Here is a 24,157-nt window from a genome sequence, read left to right on the forward strand (position 1 = left end):
GGATATGGGCTCTTCTTTGATAGGGAAGGTGAGTGAAAATTTTGGAATAATATTAAATTTTAGGGCTGAAGTTGGAAGCAATGATGTCTCCTTCCTGCTGATGAAAATCAGATACCATTAATATCTACAAACTATGACTTTCTCTGCTCTTACCTCTTTGGCATTCCACAATGGGACCAGTTAAGCAAGACAAAGTTATAGAGAACTTGAATTAAAGAAGTGACACAGAAAAGACAAAAGGATGAATTTGAGAAATATTTAAGATCTGTAATAACCAATAATAATTCATAGTTATGAAATTCTCAAAGAATACTAAAAAGGAAAAGAGGATATCTTCAAGGTTTTGGACTTATTTCCTGACCATCTGGATAGAGATGGTTTTGTGGTATTATGAGTCATTGAGTTTACACTTTAGGGCAACCAGGTCATTGATTATTCTTTGCAGGTTGATTTGATTTCAGACTGCCATCACTATTTACCAATCTTCCCACAAGAATGGAAGACTTCAATAAAGATACATATGGTAGTCACTTTGCATTTATATTCTCAGAAAAGCTGTTACCACTGGCTTTACTCAGGAAAGAGTGGTCGCTAACAGATACAAACAGGTGAGAAGCTCCCTGCACCTAGTGTCATGCCTGCAGACCTGAAGGGGACTCCTGGAAAGTCCAGTACCAATGGACAGCAGTCTAAAAGCTGCATAAAAATGGCAAATCTCTTCTAAGAGAGCAATAATTAAACGTCACCAGAGATACTAATATTTCAAAGTTAAAACAACGGACGGGAATTAGGAGTTTTAACTGGTACAGAAACAGGTTTTCTAATTTCACTTCCAACAGAAATTAAATTTAGATAAAAATTAGATCAAAAAGTAAAACCATAGCATAGATTTGAATTTCAGGATTTGTCAAGGCAATTTCTTTCCCCTTATTGGCCCTTTAACTTTTCCCTCTAATTATAATTTGCTAATGTTTTTTATAAGAATGAAACCATTTGGGATCTAAGCATTTGTTTGAGTGCAAGCTGAGTTTTAAATTAATTTCCCCAGAGAAAATAAAGTCTCCAAATGGGTCATATTAGCCACAAAGGTTGAGTTATCTGGAGGTATTGTAAAACCCTAGAGCTGAAACAGTCCTGAAAAAAAAAATGGGGGCAATTATTTCAATTATTTTCAGAAGAGCGGGAAAGCATCAACCTACCTAATGGAGTGATGAGACATTGTTTTACAAAACTAAGCAGGAGGAATGAAGTCCATTCTAAAAGCTAAAAGAAATGGATAATTTACTTTTAAAAAATCTGTCCGAGTGTCCCACATCGGACAAGGCTCTGTGTTAGGTGCTGTGAGCATTACAGAAGTTAAAAACATAAGTTCTACTCTCCAGAGACAAAAAATTTAGTTTAGAAGACAAAACATGTGTAACAAAAGATCTTCATATCTGGTAGAGCTACATAAGTCCCAAAGGATGTCTTTGGGGGGATTTGTGCATTAATTTATGTGATTATTCCTCAGATATTTGGGGAGATCTACTAGATCTGAGCACTGTGCTCAATACCTATGATACAGCATAAAGAAGGCAGAGCCCTTACCTTCATGTGGAGGCACAACTGGAGTTCAACAAGATACTTGCTAACATAGAGGCATAGATGGAACGCTAGTGACGAGTATGGCATGTGCTTTGAGACCAGAATGAGCAAAATTTCATTGCTCCCTCAGCAATTATTTTTGTGGTAATCACGAACTTACATTTCCTGTGATTTATTTTTCTTGTTTATAAAATTAGGAATATTTTACTTACTTCAAAGAACTAGACTACCAGTGTAATGGGGTTGCATATGTGAAATTCAGACACAAATCAGCACACCTGGGAGAAATTGCATATGGCAGTAGTAGTAGTAGTAGTAGTAGTAGTAGTAGTAGTAGTACCATGAGAACCAAAGGAGTGAGCAATCCTCCCTTCTTGCCAGGCAAAGGCAAAGTATCATGAAAAGAAAAACAGCTTCACATGCGCACGCACACACATACACACACACACGCAAAAGATAAAATTGGAGGGGATTTCTCCCCTTCAACTTCCTTGTGAAGTCTAATTTTATCCTTTAAAACTCATGTGTTTCCTTCCCTGGGAAGACTTCCTTCCAGGAAGAGTCAATCACCCCCTTCGTTTCTCCTTCTACTCTACAGAAGTCTACTGCAGCATTTATCACACCCCATTGCTAAGTGCCTGACCATGTTCTTATCCTATTAACCTGTAATATTTTTGATGGGGGGATCTTTGCCTTTATCATCATCTGTGTGCCTCTCACTTCTGACTCAACTTAGTATAATATGATGCTTGTTGAATACGCAACTAACGAGCAAGACTGCCACTGAACTTTCTGGTACCAGAGGGAAGACGAGACCACAGGAGGAATAAGCACTGACAACATTTATCTTTGTGCTTTAGGAGCCGGGTTGTGTCAGCACTGAAAAAATAGGCATGCTCTCAGCCCATGGTAGATGCTCCCCTGCAAAAATTGCATATTGAATCAAGTATTAGTTCATTGATTCTTACTGCTGTCAGCATATTAGTCTTACAAACACAGATTTGATTGGGCCACTGTTCTTGAAATGGTCTATTTTGGATTAAACACAAACTACTCATCATCTTTTCTGAAGTTTTTCTGAAACTTGTGCTATTTTCACCCCGGTCACCTGAAACTCCTTCCACATGCCTCCTGCCCCTGTCTATACAAAGCTTCTGCACATTCATGAACCCTTAACACGCTTAAATTTTATTGATAATGATTTATTTATATTTGGTTTAAAATTATCCTTTTCTAGTGAGATAGACAATAATTATACCTCATTGTATTTTTTTTCACTTGTGAGATGAACAATGTTTATGTCTGTTGATTCTTTGTATTTGCCTTTGTGAGTTATTTTTATATGCCCTGTCCATGTTTATATTATTGTATTTCTGTTTTCTTGTATATAGATAGATTATGAATTCTTTAATGTGTACTTTGTAATTTTTTTAACTACTTGCTTTTAACTTTGTCTATGACATTTTTGACATGTAGAAGGCTTTTATAAATATAATCCAATCTATCACTCTGCCTTTGGTGTTATGCTTACGAATGATAACTAAATTTAATCTTAGATCCAATGATGTAGAAAGCTATACCAGGAAAGAATTATGAAATATTTCATTTTGAGATGAAATCTTTAGCTATTTACCAATGTCAGACTGTAACAAGGTATGATGATTTGAGGGTTTCCGTGAGGAGAATGGGAATATAAACCATCCTGAGTATTCCAGATCACGCTCAAATGCCAGGTTGAACAGGGATGAAGCAAGTGACTGAGAATTGAAATGGCCATCGACCGTGCTGATACACCTTGCTTTTTGTTTAGGAAAACACCAGATTTGAGCATATTGAAACTGACATTTTCAAAGAATGCAATTTACTTAGAAAAAAAATGTTTTCTGTCTGTAACTTAAAGAAGAGATGGTATTAGAACTAGAAGTTTGGAAACCTGGCAGTGGTTTTTATTTTGCTTGACTTTGGGCCTCAGATTATCTTATTTCCCAACAAAGAGTTAAACCCGAAACATCCCTGGGATCTTAAACTGTGAATTTGCCAAAATTTACATTTTGAATAACCTTAAATACACACATAGTGCAATAACACCTTTTTTTTGTGACTTCAGACAGTGAATAAAATTGGTGTTGGGTCATCCCTGTGCACAACTCTGCCTCTGCTAGAAGATACTGTTCTATGTTGAGTGCAAGGCTACAGAAAAAGAGAGTGGGTCTTAGAGCAGGAATCATTTGAAACTTCTGCCTCTTATAACCTGGGGAACTTTCTTTAAAGCTTTCTTTTGTCAGAGGCAAAGATGTTGCATGGTATGTTCAATGGAAAGTTCCAGATGCTTGGCACTTGCTAGACCCTAAGTAATACATCTTAGGGTGCAGTCTTGCCAGAAAGGAAGTAGCATGGAGAGACATGGGATCTACAACAGATGACAGCCGTACTCCTTCAGACTCAGGCTTTGCACCTATACATTTGGGTTAAAAAAAAAAAAGTGCCTAACTTTAGGAGTGCAATCATGAGTAAGGGGCATAAGGTACATTTCTCATAAATCCCAAATAGATTCTAAGTCTCTCTGGATATTCCCATCGATATTCAAACTATGATATCATCCTCTAGCTAAAATGCAGCTTTCATTCTCCACTTACCTGTGAAACTCCTAGAAAGAGCTGTCTCTAGCCTTTGTCTGTATTTGTTACCCACACCAAAACCTTTCTAGTCAAGGCTACTAGTGACATACTAGGCCAGCTATCTGGACTGGCGATGTACTATCAGACTTCCATGCTTTTATATTTGCCTACTTTTATTTTATGGTCTTTACAAAAAAGGGCAGAAAATGGTTTAACTTCTTTAAATTTTTAGTTGTAGCAAAATATACACAATACATAAAATTTAACATCCTATCCATTTTTAAGTGTACAGTGTAGTGTTAACTATTTTTACATTGTTGTACAACCATCTGCAGAACGTTTTCACCATCCCAAACAGAAACTCTACCTCCATTAGCTTTCCTTCTTTCCCCAGCCGCTGTCTACTTTTTGTTTTTATAAGTGTGACTACTCTGGGTACCTCATATAAATGGAGATAGAGTGTTTGTCTTTCTGTGACATGCTTACTTCACTTAGCATTATGTCCTCAAGGTTCATCTCATCTATGCTGTAGTGTGTATCAGAATTCCCTTCCTTTTTAAGGGTGAATAATATTCCTTTTTGTAGAATTTATTCAGTTTATTCATTTATCCATTGATGGACAGTTGAGTTACTTCCAGGTTTTGGTTATTGTGAATATTACTGCTATGAACATGGGTGCACAAATATCTCTTTGAGATTTTGCTTTCAATTCTTTTGGGTATATACCCAGAAGTGCAATTGCTAGATCATATGGTGATTCTATTTTTAATTTTTTTGAGAAACCATCATACTGTTTTCCATAGCAGCTGCACCATTTTACATTCCCACCAACAGTGCACGGAGGTTCCAAGTGCTCCACATCCTCACCAACAGCAAACTATCTTATAAAAAGATAAATTAGATCAGAGCACTCTCCTGTTAAGAAATTGCTAGCAGTTTCTCATATACCAATGTGTATGTGTGTGTGTGTGTGTGTGTGTGTGCATGTGTGTGTGTAATCCTTACTATGTTCTGCAAGGACTTATATGGTATGCCCTTTGCTTACATATTCATTCTCAGTTCCAAGCATTCCCTCTCTCCCCTATTTAACCATACTCAAACCTTATTGATCTTGCTTATAATCTTTAAATACTTCTATTCCTGTCCCACTCAGGCTCTGTACACTTGTTATGAAGAGCATCCAGCTCTTCCACAAAATCTTTAATTACTCAGATTTCAGTTCACATGTTTCACTTCTATCTAAAATTCTAGCCCTTACCCTTGTCATGCTTTATTTGCTTCCTAGCAATTACTAGTATCAGAAATTACTTTTTTAATGGAAGTTTCAGAATTGTCTGTCTTCCTCACTAGAATAAAAGCTTCAGGAGGAGAGGAACATCTTCTGTTTTGTCTCCAGTGTGTTTTCTACTCCTGGAACAATGCCTGGCCTAGAGTAGACATTCAATAAATAGATGTTATATGTTGAAAAATACACATAAACAATATGCACAACCATTTTTTAAAAAGAGGGGAAGTGATGATGATAATGATGGTTTTACAATAAAGATAATGGTTTGAACTATTTACATCCTTTCATTTCTTTGGACAATCAAGAGAGGTGCAATTATCATGGAATGATTGTCATGCTTCTATCTTTATTTTGAATTTATGGGAGGAAAAAAGCCAAATGCAAAGATAATAAAAGTAGGAACAAATTTCCCTGGAATTATGTAACTCCTATTAAGTAAAATCTGAGGTAAGCACAGACTTGAAATAGAAAAGGATTTACAGTCTTGACACTGAAGAAATCATAGCAGCTTCTGAATGGCTATTAGCAAGGAAAAAGACATCATCTCAGCAGTGTGCCAAGGCTATGCATTGCAAGGCTGATTCCGCAGCCCTGGGGTCCAATGCACAGGCTGGCTACCTGATAAAGCCCAGTTGAGGTGATATTTGCCAGAACACAGGGCTCATCCAAAAGAACAGCCTGATAGTGGTGATGTCATAAATCACTTCCAGGCCCAGGCAGGTGCACAAGCTAGGCAATTTGATTTTGATTGCTTTTTCACTCTAATCATCAGTAAATAAAGTCATAGAATTAAGGAACAGAAATAACCTGAAATATCAATGCAGAATTAAGCTTCAATGTTCTCCTGTCCAGATCCAACTCCATTTTCTACTCAAAATCAACTTAAGGGCATCTTGACCACATAACAAAAATATAAAGGTGATCCAAGAATACATCACATTGGTTAAAGAAAGCTCCAGAGGAAGAGGAAAGTATCAACTCACCATATCTCCTTAACAAATAAGCATGAGCTGTGTATTATTGACAGAAGTGGTTACAACCACGTCTGTCCTACTTACATTTCTATCAACTTTTAAATTTCTAATTTATACAGAAAAGGTAAGACAGTTCAGTGAAATAACAAAATTCTGTATCTCAATGGAGAACATAATTTCTTAAAGCATGCTTATTTCACACTTAACTTTAAAAAAAGATTTATTTATTTATTTATTTTAGAGGGAGAACACACACTTCTGAATAAGTTGGGGGGACACAAAGGGAGAGAAAGAATCTCAGGCTAACTCCCCACTGTGCACGGAGCCTGACATGGCACGGGACCTGATCCCAGCACCCTGAGATCATGACCTGGGTCAAAACCAAGAGTCAGACACTTAACTGATTGAACTACTCAGGCTCAGGCACCCCTCACATTTAATTAACTTTTAATATCACATTTTATGTACATGAGCTGTTGACATAAGGCCCTTCTAACCCTTCTGCAGTGTCTCTACTGGATGCGTGTTGCCCCACAATTCTAGCAGGAATTTAATTGAACAAGCATCCCTTGAACCCCTACTAATGTATGAGACAGCTTTTTGGGTTTTAAGGTCATGTAAAGACCCCTAAAGCCCTTTAATGACCTTACACAATTAAATACTGGAGAGAAACATGTGACATATGTCAGAAAGGGTCTGAAAAAATTTAATGAATATGTATGCATATTTTTCCTCTCCTATAGAAGCCTGTACACCTGGTAACTGAGATTTCTGTAGTGATAAAGGGAAGTCTCTTTGCCAGCAGAAAACCAAAGGAGTTGGTAAGACTAGACTGATTTAAAATAAAATAGAGGTTCATTCAACTTGACATTCTGGTTCACCCCTTGAGGCTTCCCCTCTGCTTGAAAGACAAAATCTTAAAGAAGAAACAGAAAGTGAAACTCTGAGGAAGCAGAGCTGATGCAGGGGCAGAAGAATATCTATATATTATCTATAAATACTATAATATTATCAGAGGAAATAAAGAGTGTATTGCACCCATGAGAAGTAATATACTGCATCCACAAATTTAGAAGTGGATAACATTTAAACTTTGAATGAGGAAGAATACGAAACATACACATTTAAATATTAGTGGAAAATATTATAGAGGAAATTTCCTAGAAAGTAAGACAACCAATGTAAATAGACACAACAGGGAGGAAAGAAGAAAATGTTAGAAATTCTCTACAAAGACAAAGATGAGGGGTTGAATTCAATGTTGTAGCTTGGAGGAGACAAATATTTCATTGAGAAACACTAGAGAAATATGAGTTTTCAAAAAGTAAACTATTTAAATGCATCAAAGAACTGTGTAAGAAAAAAAAAGGAAAAGAAAGAAAAAGACTGAGAGAAGGCAAAAGATTATAGAGGAGATAAAACTAGGGAGGAAAACTGACATTCTAATGACATTTCCTTTCTGGAGACATGTATTTGCTGATTCTGGGCAAGGGCAGAAGCTGAGAGTCTTCTCAGGGGATCACAGGGGATCATGCTACCCCAGGACATAGGATTAAGAGTATCTGGTGGACTTGCGAGGCCGGAGAGCAAAAATGAAGGCAGAAGGAATAAGATCTTAATGAGCAGAAAGTGGTCCAGGAATGAGAAAGTCATGCAACCACATTCTCCCAGAAGATACTCACTAAATCATGAAGTTACTTGGAGTCAAAAGCCAAAACATCTAAGCTGGAAGCCTCTAAAAATCTCTAGATGCTGACGAAGCAATATTTAGAGTCCAAGATCACCCAGTGGTCAGGGAGCTGGAGAATACACCAAGCTCTGGGTTAAAATTCCCAGAAGACTTTGGGAATTGCACTTTGTATTAGGAGCAACAGTAAACCAGAGAAAAATAGATCCTTACCCAATTGGAAACTGAATCTAGACCCAACCTAGTCCCTAATTAAATTAAGATAATCAGCCTCCACTTTTTCTGTGCAATGGAAAAAAAATGGTGATTCTTTTTGTGGATGAAAAGTTATGTTATCCAAGCCTCTATCATTATACACAGTGTCTAGTATTCAATAAAAAGGTACTAGACATTCCAGGTGATAGGATCCAATGATAAAAGCCAAACAAAGAAAGAAAGAGAAGAAACAAACACAAAATTGTTTCTGATGTTACAGCGACTGTAGATCCACAGGCAAAACAAAGACTATAGAGGTTGACCCATATGCTCAGGACATAAGCAACCCAATCTCAAATGAATTGGAGTAAATAAAGGTAAAACTCACATCATAAAACATCACAAAAAGACAGGAGAAAATTTCTGTGGCCTTGAGCTAGGCAAAATTTTCTTATTTTAGACATCAAAGCCATCCTCCAGAAAATAAAAAAAATTGACAATTTGAGCTTCACCAAAATTAAGAACTGCACAGACTGAGAGAAAATGTGTGTAAATCACATTTCAGATATAAGAAATATATCCAGAATATGTAAAGAAATGTTATAATTCATTAAGAAGAAATAATAGAACAAAAAAATAAAAAGGCAAAAGATTTGAACAGCTACTTCACCAAAGATAGATAAGTGTATTAAAGAATGCTAAAAATAATTACTCATTAGGAAAATACAAATTAAAATCATAATATTCCTATACATCTTAATGTATCTACTCTTAAAAAGACTGATTATTCCACTTGTTGATAAAAATGTAGATGGTTGAAACTTTCATATGCAGCTATTATCATGAAATGGTATAAAAACTCCAGAAAAGATCTTAGTCATTTAGTTTTTTAAAGACAAACATACACTTACTGTACAACTGAACTATTCACTTCTAATTATTTACCCAAGACAAGTGACTGTGAACATTCACACAAAGACTTGTACGTAGATATTACATAATAGGGTTTTTTTTTTTTGTAAAAGCACCCAAAATGCAGGACTCCCAAATTATGATTTTAAGACTTAATACAAGATACAGTATAATCAAAACAATCTGGCCCTGGCATAAAGATGGACAGACAAATGAAATAGAATTGAGAGTCCATATTAAATTCATATGTCTATGGTCAATTGATTCAACAAGGATACCAAGTCCATTCATTGGGGAAAAAAAAACAGTCTTTTCAGCAAATGGCTCTGAAACAACTGGAATTCCAAATACAAAGAATTAAGTTGGACATTTCTTTCACACCATGTCCCAAAAAATAACTCAAAACGGACCACTGACTTAAATATAAGAGCTAAAACTACACAATTCATAGGAATGAGTCTTCATAACTTGGATTTGGTTTTAGATTCTCAGATATGATACCAAAAGCACAAATAAAAAAAAAAGGAAAACTAGATAACTTGAACCGCATTAAAATTAAAAACTCTTGTGCATCAGAGATGTTGTTAAGGAAGCAAAAAGGATATCATAGCTGTCAGTCCATGGAAAGACATAGAGGATACTTGGACGCATATCACTAAGTGAAAGAAGCCAATCTGAGAAGGCTGCATGCTATACAATTCCAACTTTAGGACATCATGGAAGAGGCAAAACGAAAGGCAATAAAAAGACAGGTGGTTTGTCTGCAGCAGGAGGGAACGAGATGAGCTGGTGAAGAACAAGATATTTTTAGTGTGGTGAAACTCTTCTGTATGATAATCCTATGATGGCTACATGATATACAATTTGGCAACCCACAGAATTTAAAACACAAAGAGGGAACCCGAGTGTAAACTGTTGACTTTAATAATAATAATACATCAATATTATCTCATTGAGTGTAACAAATGTGCCATACCAATGCAAGATGTTAATAAACAGGAGAAACTGTAGGCAGGGAGTGTGGGGGGTATATGAGAACTCTGTTCTTCCTATTCAGTTTTTCTATAAATCTAACATTTCTCCAAGAAATAATGCTCCGTTCATGGGGGGTGGGGGGGGAGATCTAGTAAGTGTGACCTGAAGAACTACTAGCTTGATAGAAATAATACTTTCTTTTAGGTTTTTTGAAGTGAGCCCTTGAAGTGCAGTTTGGGGGCTGGGAAGATGGGTCTCTGTTCATCTTCTTTATTTGCTAAGAAAGCATAGTAATTTGAGTTTTGTCTTTTTTAAAATATCTGGCATTAGACACAATCATGAGCTATCTGTGACTTTTTACTGTGCCTTTTTGTTTCTTCAAAGTATACCACTACTCTGGTAAGAATGTCAAGATGAGATAAAAGCAATTAAATACAGCCAGTCAAATAAGAATGATCTTCATCCAAACTATCCACATTTTTGTTTCTTAGATGTAATCATGTCATTGACTCTTATGTGGCATATGTCTTACTATAAAACTGATTTTGATCAAATATTTTGTTTTGGTCTGGTTTTGATGTGGTGGCTTGATCCCTGATTCTGTTTACTCTTTCCACTGAAGTGATCCAAGCCTCTGCTTCTGATTACACTATGCAATTGTAGCCCAGCAAGTTATTTGGTCAATAAGGGATTTTTACTTCAACAAAATATATGTTTTTTTTCCAGTAAAAGTCATTATAATGGAGAAGTTATGTTGTTCTTGGGTATCCATGTGAATTTGTTGGAGTGAGGGTAGAGTTATGGAATAATGATTCCTTTTGTGAACTGATTGCTTACAATTGTTTAAACATTTCATGCTATAAGAAATGTTCCACATTTTGGCCAAACCGTCTTTAATAAAACCACCTCCTTCTGCTGTAAGTTAAATGTTACTGAATTTGCGTATCTGCCGCACAAGATGTTCATCTATCTGATATAGTCCTTGCATGGTTTGATAAGACAGAAAAGGGAGAAGATATGAAATCTTTGTCTTATCAATCCCTAAAGAAAGCCAAATAAGTTCAACAAATATTTATTGAAAGCCTACTTAGTGCCGGACACTATTCTAGCATGTAAAGCCCAGAGTTCCTGCCCCGCCACAGAGCATACATTCCCTGGAGGAAGATAGACAATACACACACACACACACACACACACACAGGTATGTAACTGCTAGTATGTAACCACTAGTGCAAGAAAGCAATAAGGCTGCGATGAGAAGACCGGGTGTTTATGGGTTAGAGGGAAGAGGTACTATTACTTCTCTCAGGAGATAGCATTTGAGTAGAGGCCTGATTTTCTAGAAAAAGTCTGGAAATAACCTTATTTGCAAACAAATGTATCAACTTCCCACCATTTCATGGATGCTACAAGAAGACACACGACACCAAGTTCAGAGAGGGAAGACAGTTTGTTGTTTGCAGAGTTGTAGATACCAAAGAGTCAACATTTTGAGCCCAGCCCCAAGCCACAATTGCCACAGGGAGACGCAAAGAAAACAAAATGGCCCCTGAAATTCTGAGCTTAAGGAAGCTAAGTCTTAGGCAGTACTCATGCCTGACCTTACTATTTCTATCTTTTGAATGTTCATTATTCAAATACCCCTGAAAAGATATTCTGGAACGAAGCACAATCAGTTTCCCACTCGTGGGATGTATAGAAATGTAAGAGATAAATGGAGAATTGATCCCTAACAGTAACCACCCCCCTCCAATTCCACACAGTCTCAAATTCTGACCAGTCGTCCCATGAGTGTACGCCACTATATCATCCATCCTGTTTAATCTTATTTGACAGACTATGGGAATCCATTAAACTTTGTAATATATAATTTAATGAAGACTACTAGCAACAGGACTTCAAGTAATGGGATGAGTCCAATCTACAGAACTGAGCTCAAATTCAAGGATTTAAGGAGCCTCAAATCCAACCAGCTGAGCAAATTGTATAAACTATCAAAGTCTACCTTAGAAAATCAGGTTCTTAAAAAGAGTTTTTAGAAACCATTCTTAAGTTTCTTGACTGACTTTCCTACTCAATCTGAGGCATTCATATAGGTACAGTAGAATGTCTGAGTGATTGCACAAACTCTGGTTTGGTCTTCAAGAAAGAAGGCACTGGAAATCCTGTCATCCCAACAACTCTGGCCAGTGAGTCAGGCTGACTTCACAGCATTCCAGGGCTGAAGTAATGTCACTGACCTTTGCAACCACAGTGAGGGACACATTTTGTAACACTTTTTTAATAGAATGACTCCCATCCTAGGATGACTACCTGCAGGGTACATACACATAAATAAAAAGTCCATTATCATTATCCCTCCATGAGGTTTCTTGCCTGCAGTCACCCGAATGATATCAATCTATGAGGACTTTCTCAAGGTCTCTTATGACCACCCTAAGCCACCACGTTTCCACAATGATGATAAGGTAATGCCTGGGCCCTACACAAGTGTAGCTTGGGGTGCTCCTGGACAGAAAGTGTTATTTAAAATTGTTAGGAACCCCATCAATTAGAGGGCATAGGATGAATCCAAAATGACCTCCCCACCAGATTGGAAGCATCAGGTTGCCCAGCTCAGTTTAAATAACTGGATTTAATGCTAGTTTGGGGAGTGACTGAATGATGGAAGCTTAATCCGTCCTGTTTGCCCATATTATCAGAAGGGTGGCATGTGTTTGCCCTTGGATCAACAGAGCAATTGCCAAGACATTGCGAGTGGGAAGATATTCCAGCGGAGGTGTCAGCAGATGTTTTATATGAGAGATGAAGGATGTGGGGCCACACTCGGCTGTTTGCAGTAGAATTCCCAGTAAGGTGAAGGGGAATGGAAATTCAAACATAGTCAGAGTTTCCTAGCGGAAGATGACAGAGCCAGAAGTCATGGAAGGCACAGGCAAGTTTGGGAGAGCTATGTCAAGGCCTTTTCCCTTGCAATGAAAGTTCCAAGGATAATTGTGAGATACAGGTCACTTTTGTCCTTTTCTCCCCCATTCTGCCCTAGATTTGGAATGTTCCCACTTCAGGTGCTAGTGTTGTTCTCACACCCCCACACAAAATCTGTGTGTCCTATTCCAGTGACTAAAACACTCCATCAATCCCAGCAGAGAACAGGCCCTTAGCATAGACATCTACATGAGGAGTGGAGATTAATGTTTCTCACAACTGGGTAGCTGTCACCCCTTGATTTGCAGATGGGGCCAGCTCAGTCGTGTGCTTCAATATACCATTTCCATTTGACCTACAAAACCTGTTGGGTTCCATCTTTTCTTTTCCAGAATATTGTGTATCTGTCCTATACTTGTAACTGTCACTATCACGGCCTATGAAGGATTTGAGATTCTACTTGCCTGCGAGAGTTCCACTGATCATGGGGAGTAAACACTAGGCTTCTGAGTCCTAGAGGAAGGGTAGTCTTACCCACATCTATAGCAACACCAGGGTATCAGCATTTAGTGCCCATTGCTCATTCTCAATTCCCATGGGCGGTGTGAAGAGGAGTGAGTGGCATTGCAAATTCAGTGTCTTGTCATACAGAGGAGAAATTCTGGGCTTAGAGAACCCAATTTTTTACTAATGGGTAGTAAGCATGCCTGCCCTTGGCTCCAGAGAGAGACACTCTCCTACATTTCAGGCTTGCTTGCTACACAGACATTCTTGAAATGATGGTCTAAAACAGGGAATCAATGTCTCCCTCATAAAATATGCATAACACAAAAGACTTGTGGAGAACTATCTTCCATGAAAACTTTGTGTCTAAAAGCACACCAAGTACAAATACCTGGAGGCTAAAAGATGGAAAAAACTTGGCATGTTGCAGGGATAGAAAGAAGCAAATCTTTCTGGAACTGAATGAAGGGCAAGTAGTAGGACAAAAGGCATGGGCACACGGTGGACTATCTTTGTAAGGCCCCATAGTAATCATCCGGAAAACCAGAAATCTGATTTTCTGCCTTTCATTTTGTAAGGTGTGGGCACTGAGAAAAATTTGCTCTATCATACAAAACATCATTAATTTAACTGTAGGTTGAGTTCCCTTTTTGCCTATTCTACTCAAATCAAAACCGGGATCAGCATCAGGAAAAATGGTAGAGCACAAATTGCAACCAAAATGGACATTCCAGGGCTTGAGTTCAATGACATGCTGAGAGAATGACCCACACTTTCATTCCACTTTCAATGATCCACACTCAATTTCAGAAGATTAATCAGTTATAGGATTCTACTACCTCAAGGAGAAGGGTGGGAGGAAGGTTCTATACCTCATAGTGTAGATCATGAATGTTAGTTCTGATGAAAAAACGCAGTTATTTAGTTAGGGAGACAATTTAAATAAAAGTAATCACTACCACTGGGACTTTTAAAAATAATAATTACGGTAATCTTTTAGGTCAATAATTCATGATATAACAACCTTGCATAAATTATCTTGCAGTTGAGTCCACTTCATCCATAATTTTCAATTTTCTAGTCATAGTCTGATTTTCTTTTTAACATTTTTAATGTACATACATATTTGATATCGAAGGCACAAATTCCTGTATGTATGAATTTTTCCAGATAGAAAAGTTGGTCTTATTTAAATGTGGCTGCCTGCCTAAGCTGCCAATGGAGTCCCAGCTCTAACGAAGATTTAGAAGGGCAACCAACCTTTAGAGCAGAAGTGAGGACTATTTTTGTATCGCAAAAGCCTTGGTTTTATGTTTATTTGTAAGATTTTGGCAGCTATTTTGGGATGTTTCTGAGTTGCAATAAGAAACATTATGTCCATGAATTTGAAAAAAGAGGGAAAAATTAAAAATAAAAATGATTTTAGCGTATGGATTTTTTTTTAATTTAAATTCATTATCAAACAGATTTTGATATTCTTGTGTGGGTTTTGTGTAGGGGGATGTGTCTCTTCTAGCTGGCTGCTTCAGGAAGATGCTTGAGGGGGAAAATAAAGATCTTTTAAAAAGATTCTATGTTCTAGTTTTCCAAAGTACATTTTTAAACTTGTAAGAAAGTTTATGACTACGGAGATGGTGATTTCACCCTGACAGCAGAGGTACAGGCCACGGGCCAGTGGGGCTCCTCCGTTGACTGGGTATTAAAGTAAAGAGGAAAAAGTCCACTTGGGCTTGGTTCTGAATTCAGATGGGCCACTGATACATGGCCTTGACAAAGTCACTTTTTCTGTCTGAGCCTTAGACTTTGGGTTGGATAATTCAGAGATAGTTAATGAATTTGCATTAAAAATCAGCGTCCTGAGACTCCTGGGTTGGCTCAGCGGTTGAGCATCTGCCTTTGGCTCAGGGTGTGATCCTGGAGTTCCGGGATTGAGTCCCACATCAGGCTCCCTGCGTAGAGCCTGCTTCTCCCTCTCCCTATGTCTCTGCCTTCTCTCTGTGTCTCTCATGAATAAATAAATAAAATCTTAAGAAAAAAATCAGCATCTTATTCTAGGAAGCATCGAAGCAACTAAATTGGAACATGCCTAGACTTTACCTCTATTGCAAATACTATTATTGATATCATTTGAAATGAAACCTGCTATTTAACCAGAATACAGTCAAGCTTACAAAGTTTATATCTACTCCACACAATAACACTGTTGATAGGCACAAGTAGCCATATTTTTTTTTCACACAAAGAAACAAAATTCGTCATGCAAGAATAGAAAATTAATACAATCTACCTACGTCTTTGACTATTAAAGAGTGTTATCAGATTAGCCTTTGTTGAGTGTCTGTATAGAGCCAGGCATCATTCTAGACTCTTCTCCTTGTAATATGCGATTTTTATATTTAATTCCTGGCAATGTTGTGAGGTTAGTATCTCTACTTCCATTTTACAGAACGGGAAATGGAGATTCCTATGTTTAGAGACTTTCCAACATTCAGTTATAATAAGGGATGAGTTGGAGTTTAAACCAGTCTGACCTGATCTTTGTCTCCTGTCTCTTCACAATTCCACTTTGTCTTCTCAAATGCTGCGGTCAGTGCTATTTCTCTGTACTGTAGGGAATATCTGCTCTAGAGCAATAAACTCTTACATGTGTGGAAAACATAAGCATGAATACCCACACATCTCTGCAAGAAGAATTTGGCTAAAATAAGTTACGTTTAGAAATAAGAATACATTCTGTATGAACACATTCTTTTCTTTCTCTGTTGCCCTTTATACTTGACAGACTCCTTTATCAGCATTATAATGTATAGCAGCTATTATAATTAGGACCATTTCACAGATGAGAAAATTGAGGTTTAGGCACAGAATGCCCAGTCCTTCCACCTCATTTTGTTAGTTCCCTCATTTGTTAGGTTATCAATGATAGATCTTTTTTTTTTTCCTAGTTTGCTCAAATGTTAGTTTCACATGGTGAAGTCTTCGGTGAAGCATCGGTGATCCCACGGAGGGTCACAAAGAAAATGAGAGTTAATATCTCACATTATTGTCATAATAAAACACTTCACATCACCATGAGAGCCCTTTATTATTCTTAGTCTCAAAAAATTTGAATTTCAGATATTTTTAAATATTCTTTTTTAGTCAAAGTATGTCTTGTGTAATATTTTGGACATACTTACACTAAAATTTATCCTTTATTTATCTGAAATTCAAACTGACATGGGCATCCTGCACTTTATCTGGTGGCCCTAACACCAACTTTATAACTAGTCCCATCCCATGAGCTAGAGAAGGAAAGAAAAATAAGTTCCTCCCTTAGAAAACACACAACCCAATGAGGAAAAAGACACATTAAGCACACACAATATGACATAAAACTATGATAATAGAAATACACAATAATGATGAGGTCTGTTTGTTGGGGACCTGCACTGTGCCAGGCAACTTAGCCAAGGGGTTATCTCAGATTCAGTCTCATTGCTCCATAACCCTGCTTTGTAGGTGAGGGGACTGAGGCCAGAAGAAGATAAATGAATTGCCAAGATCATCTGAGTAGTGGCTGAGTTGGGACTAAAACTAGGTCTGTTAGACGGTGCTGCCTGTCCTTAACCACCACCCTCGGCTGCTCCCTCTGACCCTGCAGATAGTCCAGCTAACTGGACACAGGCTGCCACAGAAGGGAGAAGGGACATTTGTCTCTTGATGATTGGGTCTTGAAAGATAAATAATTATTCACTAAATGGATAAACGACAAGTGCCTGAGTTTAGGGGGGAGAGAAAACAGCAGGCAGAAAACATAACAAAGACAAAGACATAAAGGTGTGAAATACATGATGGTTTGCGGAACAATGAGGAGGTTTTTGGAGGTCAATGTATGCATAGAAAGCTAGTGAAGTAAAGCTCTGCATAAGTTTAGAGGAGCCTTATGAGCCACTCCAGAGTCAGAACTTCACCCCAGGGACACTGAGTGATATAATAAAATCTTTATTTTATAAAATTACTTAGGCTATCAGAGAGGAGGAGGGGGTGGAGAAAGGGGCTCCAGAAAGGAGACTTGCCGTGAGTCAGGTACGTGTTGGAAGATGTCCAGCCCGTGGGGATGAGCACAGAGACGAGGGCAGGCAGCGGGAAATGAGTGGAAGAAACAGGCTATTTGCCATGGAGCATCAATAAGGCCCAATTTCTCTAGAGACAAGAAGAGAGAGCTGAAGAACTATCTGCAGATTCTTGCTGGGCCCATTGGATGAATGGCAGAGAATCTACCCAACCTCGACAAACCCGCTCTGCTCCCACTCCCCCCACCTGGACACAGCATCTGTGTTTCCAACATGCTGCAAGTTTTGAAAAGGCCATTTTGGCACCTTCTTGCAACTTCAGAAGAAATCACCATTGACCTTTTTTTTTAATTATCAAGGAAATCTAAGGAAGAAGGAAGCTGGCAAAAATGAGAACTTGGGTGACTCAAGCCAAATTCTAGAGAAAGCTGACTCTGTGCTAGCCTTTTTGTTTGCAAAAGCTAAGAGCCAAAACACGACAACTAGTATTGTCCCTATAATAAATTACAAATCGGCGATAAATAAAATAAAACGTTATGGACAGAATCCAAGAGAATATGGCTCAAATTAAAATAGCCACAAACCATTCTCTGTGCGGCACCTTATTCGTCATTATCTTCAGCCATGGATCAACCAAATGCAGTTTCTGTCCCAGCTCTTCTCCCCAGTGCTACCCCACCAAGGTCGCTAAGTGTCGTGGGAAAGCATCAAAAACTCAGCGGCGTCTTTCCTTGACATGTGCATTTACTTCTTGCCCAAACTCTGGAGACGAGTCCATGGTGTAAACCAGTTGAGTGCTTTTCAATCAGTACTATGTGGAGTTAAAAATACACAGCCGTTGCCCACTCTCCATTCCTCAGAACAGTCCTGGCAACAAGATGTTGCTTTTGCATGACTTTTTTTTTCCTCCAGGGAAGGGATTTAAAATAATTTATTCTTAATATTATGCCTGCCTAGTATCTGAGAGTGAAGATAAGCTTGACTGCAGTACTCCAAATAAATTGCTTAGGCAGTAAGAAGCTGGCTGGTGGGGATTTGGGATTACAGTGTATCTTGCAGATTTCACTTTATGCTTCCAACCCTGAATTAGGTTGAATTCCTAGGTTCACTTGGGGTGCCATGTGGGCCTTGAAAATGTAATGGTAGATGCAAGGGAGGAAGTATGACAGCGACAGTGACTTAACTTCACTATCAGGTCAAAAGCGCAAGGTGTACATTTCTCAACACCAAACACAATGGCCAAGGTCCAGGTGACCATGATTTTTGGTGTAGGCTCAGAGATGGAAGCATCTTGTACTCTATTTCTACTGACCCTCCAAATCAATGACGGCTCTTCATTGACTCGGAGCTGACCTCACCTCTCAATGGGTCTCCCAGAGCAGAGTTGGAGGAAGACATGTGAAAATGAAATGTAGGGTTTTGGGGCGTGGGACTCAGGGCCAGGGAGCACCATCTGGGATGCTGCCGGTAGATCTCTTTAAAAGAAGTCACTCGTCTTTGCTTCTCACATCTATTTGGTTAAATACCTGCAGCTGAGATCTGATTCACATTTCATATTTGAAACATCAATTTTGAATACTATATTTATCGTCCTATGATGTTGTTTCTGACCCAAACATGTACCTCCCATTTCATCCCTGGGAGACTGTAGGTTTCTGTAGGGTTTTTGTTCTTATTATTTATGGTTTTTCTTTAGCGGGAGAGAGGTGCATGGGGATAGATGGCAAGCATCTATATATATTAATAGAAGAAATTTCATGTCTTGCACACGTGTACTTATGTCTGCACTATGCATTCCCTGGTTTTTAAAGGACTATCCTTTAGTCAAAGATTCATAACAGCACAGGTTTTCCTCTTAGTGTTGTTTTGAAAAGAAAAAGTTTTTAGTGGATAATACCTACACCACGGCTAACAGACTAAAACAAAGGGTAAGTGAAATTTTGAAGTCAGTCTATTGACCATATCAATTTAACTTAAATATTTTGTCTTCCATGAGTTTCCATGAGCTATGGACTGATCCATGTCAGAGAACACAAAGAGATGAAGAGCAATTAGCAGTTAAGTACATTTTTCAAATCTACACAGGATGTGCAATAGATTTGTGTTTCTGTGAAAGTGAGCTCAAGAAATTAATTTTCACAAGAAAAAGGGTGGGACGGCAGCCTTCTTCTGGACACAGAAAAGCTGCTGGTCAGGGAACACAGACAATAATTTCCAAGTGGAACATGCTGTATATTGTAAAAACTTAAATTGTGCAGGCATAAAAGGATATACCAGTTAAAGGTACGTCACATATCTTTGACCTGATTCTCTGATTGTTGGTGCGAGAGATTTGGCTTAAATTATTTTTGAAGTACCTGTGAATTGACAACCATGGGACTCTAAGCCTTGGAATACACCAAAGTGACCATCTGAAGAAGCAATGAGAGCAAGCTCATATTATTTACACAGTGAGAAGATCAGAACTAAACTTTACATATCTAACCTCCATCACATTTGGCCTGGGCTTTCCAAATTTCCTAAATCACAAAGCTAATGGTATCAACTTCTCTGCTTAAAATATGTCAAAAAATCGTATCGTTCTCCAGAAACGATCTCAACTTCCCAGCACTGCCTTTACCTTCCACCACGTCAATACTCAGTGTCTAGCAGCTGCATGAGGCAGGCTGGTGAGCCCTGGACACACCCTGGGCCTTCCTGCCCCTCTGCCTTCGCATTACTTTAGTTAGAGCTGTCCCCCCACAAGACACCTCCTTCCTTCTGCCCAACTGGGCACTTTGCCCATCTTTGCTATTTTACCCATCCTTCAAGATGCATTTCAAGTACCATTCATCCCTGAAGAAATTCCCGACTCTCCAACCAAATGCAGTTTTCCACTCTCTTAAAGCCCTAGAGAGTTTGAAGTGTGCCTTCTAGAACTTTCTGTGGCCTCCACCCTGCAATCTACCTGTCCTTTAGTAGTGTCCTTTCCTAACTGCTGGCTTATAAATTATTCTTTCAGGGAAGGGACTGGGGAGTCCTCCTGTCGGCACTCTCCACACCCTGTAGTGCGGTTTCTTGTTCTTAGTAGCTGTTAATACATATTTATTAATGAAAATGAATCTGTGGTAACAGATTTGATGAGATTCTGTGAGCAGAGTGGTATATGATGGAAGGCCACCTGGCGCAATGGAAGGAGACCCAGCCCCCATCCCTGGCTCCTGGGTTGTGCTGACATCATCTGCAGTCACTTCTGTTGCCTCGCCTGCCCTGGAAACTCTGAAGAGAGCCAATGAGACTTTGCATCAGTCTATGCCCAGGAGTCGTGTCCAGGACATTGCGTGGATAGTATTCAGATGTCTGTGGTGCCAAATTGTCACTTGCTGAGATTTTATCTGAGAAGATCTCTCCGATCTGTAAGCCTCAATTCCTCCCTGGTAAGATGATGGTCATTGATTGAATGACTTCAAATTGTTTTCACTTTTTTAGTTTGAGGGTTGTGTTGTGTTTCTTGTTGTTGTTGTTGTTTGTTTGTTTTTTTCTCCAATGTACATAACTACTAGTTTCTCCAGTAATGTTCTTCAGTCATAGTCTCCAGCAATAATTAAATTACCCTTTACTGGTGGGTCTGGCTTGTTGTTTTGTGTTTTGTGTTGTTTGTTAAATTAAACCCTCAGGTGTAAGCATGCTGAAACAGTATTACGTGATTATAGTTTCAGAGGAAATGAAAGCAATGGCAAAGCAGAGGTACACCTCAGGTGTCCAACAAATCCCACATCCTGCATGTGAACCTGGACACCACAGCACTCTCCACGCTCTCACACTGTCTTCGTCACCCAAAATAGTGCTGTGATGGATACGCTGAGGAAAAGATGAACACTCCAGACCCAGCTTTGTGATTTCAAAGTCGGCAACAAATTCCCTCTCCAGCAAATTAGCAACCATTATGCATCCGTAAGATAAGAACCCATAATTCTTGGTAGCCGTATCTTTGACCTGTCAGACTGAGCATCCTTTCTCTGATGATGATGAGGTGGAAAATGCATTGTCCAGGTGGTAGTTTCTGCTTGCTGCTTAAAAAAAAAAAAAAAAAAAAAAAGGAAAAAAGGAAAAAAGGCAAATCACTACACTATGGCTACTATTGTGGTTTAATCACTAGTTTTCTATGGTAAATGACAAGCCCGCATCCGTTAAGTGGCAGTCGCAGTGGTCTTGCTGCTGCCCCTCTGCACTTGCACAAAGCTAATTGCTTTTCATAGTCCCACAAGAGTGGGAGACTCACAGAGCCCAGTCCTGGACTTGAAAAGTTGAGGCTGTCTTTGCATTGACAATTCTGCTTTAATGTGCTTTGCTACAAAATTAGGTAATGTGAAGCTCTCCAGGTAGCACAGAACTAAGACCTGGGCTCTCAGTCACATAGGGGGAAGCATTTGTACCAAAGCATCTTCAGAGAGGAAGAAGAGGTTTTGTAGGAAGTCTGTTTGGAATCTCTCAAGGGACGTGGTGCCGCATGTTCCAGACTTGGAACAAAGGGAAGGCCTGCTTCACCCAAACTGAAGGTTTCTCTGCGACCGCCTGTCCTCTGGCCCTGCCGTATTTAGTGCAATGCCACTTATGCTTGAAGCCTCTTCTCTGCTATGAAGAAGTAACAAAGAATAAACAGGAAAAAAAAAATAGAAATACCCTGTCTTCCCAGGAATGATATTAAATTCTTGTCCATTCTAAGCAAAAAATAACATTTTTCAGGAAAGTTTTTCTTAACCATTTTTAACAGACTAAAATTTTAGACATTATAGGATATAAAATGTCATATGGGAATAATACTTTTTTGGGGCTTCTGCTGAAGAATTTGAAAAAAAAAAAAAAAAAACAAAAAAAACAGCATTCTATGGGAAAAAAAAAATGCCCAAAGGACTTAAGTTACCATATAATAATGTCTCTATAAATTACAGTAGAGAATTGATTTCAGATTCATTTGTGGTATTTTGAAAATAATGGTTTGTAAACCTTATAATCCTCCTCTTAAAAAATTTCTCCCTCTGAGCATGCATCCTTTTGTTGGTTTTACAACTATTTTCCACAAACCCTACCTGAAGATGCCCGTGCCCTTGGCTCTCTCTGCCCTCCTATGTCTATCACACTCTTGGGCCTATCATCACATGTTCTCTCTGCCTCTGTGTATTACTTTTAATGGCTCCAACCTTCATTCTTTATTTCTCCCCTTTTTAAAAAAAAGTCTGGACCCAAAATACGTATGTATTCTTACTTCCTATTATGCCCCAGTGTAAGCTCCAAACCAACTCTTATGTAGCAAGATCAGAGGCAGAAGGAACACCAGACACAACTGGTCTTCATCCCTTCATTTTTAATGAGCTCCCAGGGATACCAGTGGGGCCTGTCCATGAACTGCATTTTGAGCTGCAAACAGGGTTTGAAGGCCCAACTCTGTGACTCAGCACTGGTTGTCCTGGATTCTAGAAGTGAAAAAATGGATCTTTTCTGCTTTATCCTGAAATCCAATGCCTAATACGTGTTAGATTGGGCTCCTGACTGTATTGTTTCTTGTACCTGAGAATTGAATGCTGTTCCTTTTCTGGGGCTGATATTCTGCTTTCATCCTGCACAACTTGTCTCAAAATCAAGAATAATGTCCTGAAATCCCAAATGCAGTGTTTGGGACTTTGATACCACCTGATAACATCTGTCCTGAGGCTGAATGTCTGCAGAGTTGCTAGGTCTCCCAACCACGCTTGCTGCTGGATTTATCAGCTTCCTGTCATTCACCTGTCATGAGGCTCCTGACCCTGAATGCTTTCCTATGCTTCAAGTATTACTCCTTGTGATTTCTTGAGTCTTCCTATTCCCACAGGCTCCCCTGGGAATGGACTTTTAAAAGGTAAAGTACCTTTGTCATGTTCTATAATTATGAAATTCCCCTTCTCAAAGAAGTATCATTTTACTGAGTCAGTGTTAAGAATTAGTGATTCTAAGCAGAGTTAAAATAGAAATCACTTCCCCAAAAGGGATAAAATTTAGGAAGATGCTTTCTCTGTATTGGAGCTCCCTGGTTGTGTCTAGAAGACCAGGGTTTGAGTCCTAATGCTTTCAATGCTATTCAAATTTTTAAAAATTGAAGATGTGTTTTGGTGAACCTCCAAATTATCTGTTTACCCTCAACCTACCCCCTGAGTCCTGTCCCTATGCATGTCCCAGATATGGTCACCGAGGCATGTTCCTCATCTTCCCCACATATCTTAGCTGCCTGCTTTGGCCAGTGGCCATAACATTCTTCTAGTCACTTGGGCTAACAATCTGCTCATCTTTGATTCTTTTCTTTTTACCAGCCACACTACAACGGCAACCACATCTTGCTGTTCCTTCCCCAGCTTAGCTCCAATCCACCTGTCTTTTCTATTTCTTTTGTCATTACCCAAGGGTAGGAATTATTATGCCTAATTTGT

The 24,157-nt window shown here is 38.7% G+C and overlaps 1 long non-coding RNA gene across 1 annotated transcript in view; it reads right to left on the reverse strand.

Moving 5' to 3' along the window:
- Positions 1 to 24,157, reverse strand: part of LOC140600762 (uncharacterized) — a 157,460-nt gene that overhangs the window by 121,632 nt on the left and 11,671 nt on the right. The gene's annotated exons all lie outside the window — the stretch shown is intronic.

Source organism: Canis lupus, chromosome 12, assembly GCF_048164855.1.
Source record: "Canis lupus baileyi chromosome 12, mCanLup2.hap1, whole genome shotgun sequence".
In the NCBI taxonomy this organism is placed as follows: domain Eukaryota; kingdom Metazoa; phylum Chordata; class Mammalia; order Carnivora; family Canidae; genus Canis; species Canis lupus.